Source organism: Oryctolagus cuniculus, chromosome 13 (assembly GCF_964237555.1).
Source record: "Oryctolagus cuniculus chromosome 13, mOryCun1.1, whole genome shotgun sequence".
NCBI classification, from domain to species: domain Eukaryota; kingdom Metazoa; phylum Chordata; class Mammalia; order Lagomorpha; family Leporidae; genus Oryctolagus; species Oryctolagus cuniculus.
Genome location: NC_091444.1, coordinates 16,573,947 through 16,584,411, shown reverse-complemented (window position 1 = coordinate 16,584,411; position 10,465 = coordinate 16,573,947).

Genomic DNA, 10,465 nt, shown 5'->3' with positions numbered 1-10,465 from the left:
AAAAAGTTGTATTGAATGCAACCCTCTTGCTGTCTGTACATGTGTTGCTTCTTATTATGATTAGCTGTTCTGGGTCAGCACTCAGGTGACAGAAAATACCTTAGGTCGTTGCAGGTGCGAGGCCGTGGCTGCTCAGTCCATACAACAAAGCCTTATTTTATACTCTTTGCGACTGAAAATTCTTTTGCCTGAATTAAGAAGTAATATTGGGGCCGGCGCCGTGGCTCACTTGGCTAATCCTTTGCCTGCAGCACCAGCATCCCATATGGGTGCCAGGTTCTAGTCCCGTTTGGGGCGCCGGATTCTGTCCCGGTTGCTCCTCTTCCAGTGCAGCTCTCTGCTGTGGCCAGGGAGTGCAGTGGAGGATGGCCCAAGTGCTTGGGCCCTGCACCCCATGGGAGACCAGGAGGGAACACCTGGCTCCTGGCTCCTGGCTTTGGATCAGCATAGCTTCGGCCGTAGCGGCCATTTGGGGGGTGAACCAATGGAAGGAAGACCTTTCTCTCTGTCTCTCTGTCTAGCTCTATCTGTTTTTTTAAAAAAAGTACTATTATCTAATTGAAAGAGAAGGACTCATAGCCTGGCACAGTTTGTTTCTGGTTGTGGAGTCAAGAGCTGAAAGTCTGGTTATGCTACAGGGACCCACATTCCCCTCAGCGGCTCCCAGGGAATAAGAGAATGGGAGCTGGAGCCGACCCGCTGCTCTTCAAAGGGCTTGATCCTCACACAGATTCCAGGTGGAGTCCAAAAACTCGTTGAGTGAAAATTCAATATACTTGGCAGAATTAGTATAGTCAGTATCACCTTTTTTGTTTAAGATTCATTTATTTATTTGAAAGGCAGGGTTGTAGAGAGGAGAGGCAGAGAGAGAGGTCTTCCATCCACTGGTTCATTCCCCAAATGGCCGCAATGGCCAGAGCTGAGCCGATCCGAAGCCAGGAGCCCCAGTCAGAATCACCTTTTAAAGATGGATTAGAGGGAACGGCGCTGTGGTGCAGCAGGTTAAAACCCAGCCTGCAGCGCTGGCATCCCATATGGGTGCCAGTTGCAGTGTTCCTCTGGGGTCAGCACTCAGGTGACTGTCCCTTGGGAGACCTATGAGTCACAAGGGAGCACCTTGTTTCAAGTCCCAGCTCTGCTCCTGCTTCCAGCTTCCTGCTACCGCACCCCCTGGGAGGCAGCAGTGTTGGCTCAAGTCCTTGGGTCCCTGCCACCCAAGTGGGAGACCTGGATGAGTTCCCGACTTTTGGCTTCAGGAATCCTGGCCCAGTCCCAGCCACTGGTAGCATTTGGGGAGTGAGGCAGCTGATACGCACACACACTCTCTCTTTCTCCCTTGTGCATTTGTTCACTCTTTCTCTCTCTCTCAACTAAAAAAATAATTTAAAAAAAAATCACCAATTAATTTTTGGCCTACTACATGAAGTGAGCAAAGACAATAGCTACACTTAAAAAAGAATGAGAGATAAATATGAATAAGCAATTTTGTTAAGCATAACTGTGCTACAGAAAAACAAATGCCAATCTAGGAGTGATAACATCTAGATTTTATCTTCATTCCATTCCTTTATTCTATAACCTGGGGCAAGTCACTTATCCTCTTTTTTTTGAAGAGGTGATTTATGTATTGGGAAAGCAGAGAAAGACACAAAGAGAGAGCTCTCATCACTTGTTCCTTCCCACAAATGCCCACTCCAGTCCATGCTGTAGCCAGAAGTCTGACCTAAATCTTTGTCTAAGTGGGGTAGGGACCAAGTGCTTTCCTCCACATTTGCAGGAAGCTGGAATTGAGAGCAGAACAAGGACTTGTACTTAGGCTCTCGAACATGGAATGTGGGTATCGCAAACTATGGCTTAACGCCCGCCCCTATTTTCATCCTTTTTAAAATGAGATATGGTGAAGCTAAAATGAGATCACCCTCCTCAAACAAATCACAAAGTAAAAGCTCATGTAAATGTTTACAAATGAATGAATGAAAGGTCAGAAAGTGGAGAAGCAGACTTGCAGGAGGCCAACTGGAGGTTCTGGCTTCTGAGAATCTATGACTCGGATTGGACCTAAGTGGGGATTTCCAAACATTTTGACCTTGGTGCTGTTGTATCATTAATTTAAAAATGTTCACACACAATTCTTTATTTCAAAGAGATTGTTGTCCTTGTATGTACAGTGCATCAAATGTTATGCCAACTGGGATGCATATAACAGAGGAGACCTTGGATTTTTTAAAAATTTTTTTTATTTTTATTTTTTGACAGGCAGAGTGAACAGTGAGAGAGAGAGACAGAGAGAAAGGTCTTCCTTTACTGTTGGTTCACCCTCCAATGGCTGCTGTGGCCGGCACGCTGCGGCCGGCGCACCGCACTGATCCGAAGCCGGGAGCCAGGTACTTCTCCTGGTCTCCCATGCAGGTGCAGGGCCCAAGCACTTGGGCCATCCTCCACTGCACTCCCTGGCCACAGCAGAGAGCTGGCCTGGAAGAGGGGCAACCGGGACAGAATCCGGTGCCCCGACCGGGACTAGAACCCCGTGTGCTGGCGCTGCAAGGCGGAGGATTAGCCTATTGAGCTGCAGCACCGGCCGAGACCTTGGATTTGATGGAAGCTGGGAGACTGGAATTCTGGAAGTTGAATATCCAGGTCCCTTGAACACTCATTCGACAATACATGTTCAACAAACACAGGTCCTGATGGAGTATGATGTGAAAGGGATGTCAGGCCAGCTTAGGACCCTAACGTGAAAACTGTCGAGCGAGGCTCTGCAGTCAGAATTGTGTGTGTTGCAGAATTAGCTCTGGCAAAAGGCAGAGCTCAGCTTGAGATGCCAAGGTGTTTGTGCTTGCCTCGTTTTTGGAACTTTCAGACAGACCGGCGCAATTACCCAGTGAATTTCTTTTCCTAGAACAATATACCCAAATTCCACAGTCGGCTAAGGCTACTGCAGGCCCTTTTTGGTTAATATCAACAACTTGTCCTCTATGTTCTGTCACCAGATTTCAAAATGGCATCATACTGCTCTTCTCCTTAAACAGTCTACTCTCTGTAATTATCCTCCACATCCAACAGGAAGTATGGAAGTGAAGTTAGCGCTGATCTTCCAGAAATTCTGGGAAACTTGACAGGTTGTGAGTTTCTGCTAAGATTTAAGGTGTTTTGTCAAAACTCGTTCCTGGAAACGTGCAATGACATCCTTTCAAAAGAAAACGGCCATCTGGATTTACAGCAGACACATTTCATACATGATTAGTAGGCAAGCGAGCCTGGGTATTTCAGATTTACTAGGTTTTTATGTAATTATCTCCCTTTCTATTGGAAGGCAGTTCTAATTATGGAAGAAACACACATTTTTTTTAAAGATTTATTTATTTATTTGAAAGAGTTACACAGCGAGAGGAGAGGCAGAGAGAGAGAGAGAAAGAGAGAGGTCTTCCATCCACTGGTTCACTCTCCAAATGGCCACAATGGCCAGAGCTGCGCCTATCCGAAGCCAGGAGCCAGGAGCTTCCTCCAGGTCTCCCGTGTGGGTGCAGGAGCCCAAGGACTTGGGCCATCTTCTACTGCTTTCCCAGGCCACAGCAGAGAGCTGGATCAGAAGTGGAGCAGCTGGGTCTTGAACCGGCGCCCTTATGGGATGCCGGCGCTACAGGCCAGGGCATTAACCTGCTGCATCACAGCACCTGCCCTGAAACACAACATTTTGAACTGGGAAGAGATAAGAAGAGAAAGGGGCAAGTGATCCAGTTCTAATCTTCATCTTCTGTTTTGTTATGAAGACAATAAACTCTAAAGGTTACTGTTCACTTGGTCTTTTGGGAGGGAATAAGCTAGAGTCATCAATAAAATTCCTCTTGGTGGAATTTTTAAGTTTCAAAAAAAAATGAAAGATACAAACTCATTGGAGAAACAAACAAAAAAGAAAAAATATGAGAGCCATTCCCTTAAATTTTATAATTTGGTAGCAACATTTCAACATTTTGGTATATTTTTGTATAATTTTTACATGTATTTTTATACAGTTATGATACAAATTTGTATGCTGCTTTTTGTCATATAACAGCTTAGAATATTTATTGCCCCATGTTATTTAAAAACCTTTTTTTCTTTAAAGATTTTTTTTTATTTATTTGAATGGCAGAGCTACAGAAAGAGAAATCTTCCATCTGCTGTTTCACTCCACAAATGACTGCGATGGCCAGGGCTGGGCCAGGCTGAAGCCAGGAGCCAGGAGCCTCTCCTGGGTCTCCCACGTGGGTGCAGATCCACGGACTTGGGCCATCTTGCACTGCTTCTCCGGGTTATTAGCAGGAGCTGGACTGGAAGTGGAGCACTCTTGAACCAGCCTCTCAGGTAGCAGCTTAGCCCACTAAAAGCCACAATGCCAGAGCCTAAAAGTTTTTCAGAACTCGTTTTTTTTTTTTTTTTTTTGACAGGCAGAGTGGACAGTGAGAGAGAGAGACAGAGAGAAAGGTCTTCCTTTGCCGTTGGTTCACCCTCCAATGGCTGCCGAGGCCGGCGCACCGCGCTGATCCGATGGCAGGAGCCAGGAGCCAGGTGCTTTTCCTGGTCTCCCATGGGGTGCAGGGCCCACACACCTGGGCCATCCTCCACTGCACTCCCGGGCCACAGCAGAGAGCTGGCCTGGAAGAGGGGCAACCGAGACAGAATCCGGCGCCCCGACCGGGACTAGAACCCGGTGTGCTGGCGCCGCTAGGCGGAGGATTAGCCTAGTGAGCCGCGGCGCCGGCCAGAACTCGTTTTTATAAAATACTTTTCAGGGGGCAGGCAGAGTCATACAGGGCTTAAGCCACCACTTGGATGCCAGCATTCCCATTTTGGAGTACAGCAAAAGCAAACCAAGCACAAGATTCCAAGTTTCCCTCCAATGAAAACAAAATTCACCTCAGAAGGACAGCTTTGTCTGGTCCTGGGACCTAGGAGAAATGGTCCTAAGAGGTGTCAGGTGGGGGCTGGCGCTGCAGCATTGCAGGTAAAGCCAAAGCCTGCAGTGCTGGCTCAGGACCCAGCCACTCCACTTCTGATCCAGCTCCTGCTAACGTGCCTGGGGGACAGCAGAACAAGGCCCGAGTGCTCGGGTCCCTGCTCCCATGTGGGAGATGAGGATGAAACTCTGGGCTGGCCATCTGGGCAGTGAACCAGCAGGTGGAACATCTCTCTCTCTGCCTTTTCAAGTCAATTACTAAATCTGTCTGTTCTGTGGATTGTGCATAAGCTTAGAAAGCGGAAGGTCTGGATTCCGGTTTAAGGCTTGACACTAAGCCACACAGTAAGCCACCAAACCACTCTTGTGGCCTTCATTTCTGTCACTGGATTGTCAGTTTTAAGGTGGCCACCATGTGCCAAGCACAGAATAGCACTAAGGTTGAGTTCTTTTAAGAGCACAGGCCACTGGCAAAGCGTGAACACAGCAGAAGAGACCTACAGAGGCCGGAGAGCTGGGAGGCTGAGGCTGACCCGCGGGCAGCTGGTGACTTCTGGGTTAATGCAGACGCCCAACAGCACCCTATGTAACAGTCCATTATGTATGGCAAATGTCAAAACTTTCATCAGGTCGAATCCACAGAAGTGTCAGGGACAACCATCAGCGGGAAGGGTAATGACAGGACATGGGAAACTGGACACACAATGACAAACACATCTTTACCAACTCTCATTTCCAAGGTGCAGCTTAGGGGTGGACGCCATGGTGCAGTGGGTCCAGCTGCTGCTTGGCAGGCCCATGGCCCACATCAGAGAGTGGCTACCTTGAGCCTCAGCTACCCCGTGCTGCTCATCCAGCTTCCTGCTAACGTGGTTGGGAGGTGGGAGATGATGGCCTAAGTACTTGGGCTCCTGCCATCCACATAGGAGACCAGGATGGAGTTCCTGCCTTTTGGCTTTGGCCTGGTCCTAGCCCTGGCTGTTGTGGGCGTTTGGGGAGTGAACTAGCAGATGGGAGATTATCTATCTACCTACCTACCTACCTACCTACATACTTATCGCTCCCCCTGTCGCTGCTTTCACTTAAATATTCTTTTAAAAAATAAAACAATTTTGCATAATCAGTTCCATCAAAGGGCTGACCTTTTTAATCGTATGCTTCACCCGAAAGCAACTGCTGTGACTGCTTCTCTTGCTCACGTCCACTACTGTCCCCATCGGAACAGTCCAGCTAACCGGTCCTCCGCGCTCTCTGCCTGAAGGCGCCCATCCATGCCCCACATGCTCATCACCACCCCCACCCCGTTGCGCCCCTGTGTTTGAAAAGCTCATTTTTATATGGTTCGTTTTCTTTGGTTTCTCAGATCCAGTTCACCCAAAGCTTTCGTATTTCCTGGGGCGCCGGCTCAGACTTCACTCCCCTCGTCCTCACCGACACTCCCTCGCCTCTGCTCTAGTGAATTCTCTGGAATTATTTTCCTCGTGCGGTTCTTGGCTTTTCTTTCCTACACTGTCTTCAAACGATTCCCCTGCAGGTGCACATCATTCCCTGCTAAAATGATTTAATCCTGGGAATTCCTTTCAGAGCGCTGCCATGTTCCAGAGTGAATGACAAATTTGGTCTTAAGAGGCGACTTCGAAGACCCCAATTGGGGATTTCGCCCAAACAGGGTTCCCTCACACACTCTCTTTTCATGTCCTTGTCCTTGTCTCTCCGGCTCAGGCCGTGTCTTCTGGGTCTCCATCATTGTCTCTTCTCCATGAAGACTCAGAATCCCAGTTCTCCGAAGATAATTTAATATTTAATGTATTTTCTTAACACCCTCACCCACATCATGCCTTTCTTCAGTTCTCACGCACCAACTGACTTGTTCTGCGCGCGCCTTAATCTGTAAATTCTGAGGCTAGGGACTGTGTCTGCGGTACACACGAACAGGGGTACCTGGCGACTCCTCCATGACTTCCCGTCCCACCCTCACCCTCCTCCGGCCCCAGCTCCGCAGTCCACACTGAAGTAGCCATCTTATTACATGTGCTCGCTTTTCTAGCCACAGGATTGGCCAAGGGGTAGGCATGGCAAACAATCTGAGCCAATCACAACAGCCCACGCCTTAGCTGCCAGTGATTGGCCCACGGATGGACACATGACCCAAAGTGGTTCGAGAAGGAAGCCATTTCTTCCCCGAGCGGGAGCTGTGAGCCCCTGGGAATGTGGGGTACCAGGTGTCCTGCCGGAGAAGGCTGATCCGAGAGAACAAGCAAAGGAGACTCTTGCCGTTCCAAGATTTAAGTGTTTACTTTTCCCATTTGGAGTCTCCTCCCTTGTTTCCTCTGGTTTGAGTTGGGTTTTTATCTCTGCTTCGTATAAAATTTAAACTTATTTTGAAATCCTTGTAGTGGAGATGTGTAAAGTGGTAACTTCCATAGCTGGTATTTCCCGTTTCATATCTGGCCAATCATCTTAACTTTTTTAAAAAAAATTTATTTATTTATTTATTTGAGAGGCAGAGTTAGAGGGAGAGACAGAGAAAGAGGTCTTCATCCACTGGTTCACCCCCCAAATGTCTGCAATGGCCAGACCTGGGCTGATCTGAAGCCAGGAGCTTCTTCAGGTCTCCCATGCGGGTGCAGGGCCCCAAGGACTTGGGCCATCTTCTACTGCTTTCCCAGGCCATAGCAGAGAGCTGGATCAGAAGTGGAGCAGCCAAGACTTGAACCAGCACCCATATAGGATGCCCGTGCCACAGGCGGAGGCTTAGACCACTAGACCACAACGCCAGCCCTATCACCTTAACTTTTAAAAAAATCTATAGATTTTTTTTTGCCAAAACTATCTGAATTGTTCTGAATTTTTTTCTAATTCACTTACTTTCTACAGCCTTATAGTTATAACACCTGAAAAATTAATGCAATATAATTTATTTCCTCTTCAAAGAAGGCCAACTCAATTGCCCTAAAGTTAACTTGTATTAGACTATCCCTTCGAGTAGTGATTTCTTTATTTTTCAGACTAAATACATACAGAATGCCTTTTTCTTTTTCAGATAGGTACTGTGCAAAACATTCAGTTTTGACCATTTTACTCAGATTAGCCAAGTTTCTCCTGCCCACAGATCTCTAGGAAGGTACCATCATTATCTCCATCACAATAAGGAAACTGCAGCACAGGTTAAGCAACATCCCCTGAGGTCACACAGCGCACAGCGGAAGAGTTAGATAAACTTCAGTATGCCCGGAACTGCTGGGTTATTTGTTAAAAATGCAGACGCCTGGGGCCGGTCCTGTGGCATAGCAGGTTAAGCAGTGGCCTGCAGTGCCGACATCCCATATGGGCGCCAGTTCGAATCCCGGCTGTTCCACTTCCGATCCAGCTGTCTACTATGGCCTGGGAAAGCAGGGATCTTGGCTCAGGTGCTTGGGCCCCCACACCCGTGTGGGAGACCCGGAAGAAGCTCCTGGCTCCTGGCTTTGGATGGATCCAGCTCCAGCCGTTGTGGCCACTTGGGGAGTGACCCAGTGGGAGGAAAACACCTCTCTCTCTCTGCCTCTGCCTCTGCCTCGCTGTAACTCTGCTTTGCAAACAAATAAATAAATCAAATAAATAAATAAATAAAAATGCAGATGCCTGGGTCTCACTAATTCAGAACCAGGTCCAAAAAAAAAAAAAAAGGTTTTTTTCCATTTACCCAAAAATTCTGATCTCTCATCTGTAGCCTTCAGTGATCTTAAATTTGATCAAAAATGTAATTCAATCTCCTTGGTTTTTATAATAGAATGAGATTTGGTCACCTGTGCATCTGATATTTAAATTATACTTACCTTGCTTCAATAAAACCAAATATATACCCTTCAGGCATTTGCTAGAGTCTTTTTTTTTTTAAATTAACTAATTTATTTGAGAGGCAGAGTTACAGAGAGAGAGAGAGAGATCTTCCATCCTTGCTGGTTCACTCCCTAAATGGCTGCAATGGCTGGAGCTGGGCCCATCTGAAGTAGGAGCCAGGAGCTTCTTCCAGGTCTCCCACGTGGGTGCAGGTGCCCAAGCATTTGGGCCATCCTCTGCTTTCCCAGGCCATTAGCAGGGATCTGGATTGGAAGTGGAGCAGCAGGGACTCGAACCAACACCCATATGGGATGCCGGTGCCACAGGCAGAGGCTTAACCTACGATGCCGTGGTGCTGGCCCCTTGCTGGAGATCTTTATCTTGAATTGACTGCCACCGGCTCAATGGAAAAAAATAGCAGGAGCAGACATCTGAGAAAGACTGGACCAGAGAACATGCTCACCACTTCATCCTTTAACATCTCGTACCACATTGCTCAAGGGAACTGGGGTTACCACAGAGCGACATGGTTGGACTTTGTGAGTTTGGGGATGCTTCCAGTGCTATCCTGATTACCCAGCTCCTGTTCAGTGCTCAGCTTAACTGCAGTCTGGAGATGGCCTCTCTGTTTCCAAAGCCACCGTTGCTCAGGTCACAGATAGCCACCTGGGGAGGCATTCTCAAGAACCGGTCCAGCTCAGTTGAAATCCTGCTTCTGCTGCCTCCTGGCTTGGGGACTTTGCCTGCCCCAGCGTGCTGGTCATTTTCTTATCTGTCCAATGGGGCTAACGATGGTATCTGCATCCTAACTGCAAGGTGCAAGCGAGTTAATGCTTGTCAGAGCATTAGAGAAGTACACACGCTGCAAGCATTCAGCGACTGCTGTTCACTAGAACAGGAGTTCCAGCCAGGGCAAGGGCAGCGCTCTGCTCACGGCCACAGCCTCAATGCCAGGTGCACCACAGGCACTCACACATGCACCAACCTTCAGGCGCTTTCTCACCTGCACTTCCTGTGACCATCGCTCAAACACTAGGCAGCAGGTGCCCCCAGCAGGTGCTGCTCTAAGCACTGTACGGGTATTAACTCGTTCAATCCCCATAATTGTCTTGTGGGACAGGTACGATTATTGTGCACTTTTTGTGGATAACGAAGCAGAGAAAGTTTAGTGGTTTTCCCATGGCCACACAGCTAGGAAGTGGCAGAGCTAGGACTGGAATCTAGGCGTTTGATTTCTGGGCTAAGCACTTCTCCTTCCGTGAACACATCCTCTTTGGGGAAAGTGTCTGGCGCGGTGGTTGAGATAGTGCGTGGGATGCCTGCATCCCATAGCCATCAGAACGCCTGAGTTTGAGTCTTGGCTCCAGTTCTGATTCTAGCTTCCTGCCAGTGTGCACCCTGGGAGGCAGAAGGTGATGGCTGAAGCAGCTGGGCCCTGCCACCCACCTGGGAGACTCGGGTTGGGTTCTTGACCCTGGGTCAGCTCCAGCTGTTGCACGTATCTGGGGAATTAGCCAGCGATGGAAGATCTCTGTCTCTGTAAAGTAAGAAGAATGTTCCCCCTCTTTGGCTCCATTCTCTCCCGTTCTCTTCTCTCTGCTCGGCTCTGAAGCGCCAGCATTTTCCAGGACTGTGCAGCCGGCGCCCTCACGGACTTCGGACGCCTGCGCGGTGACGGTCTCGTTTTCCGCCCGGGCGCTGTGGATT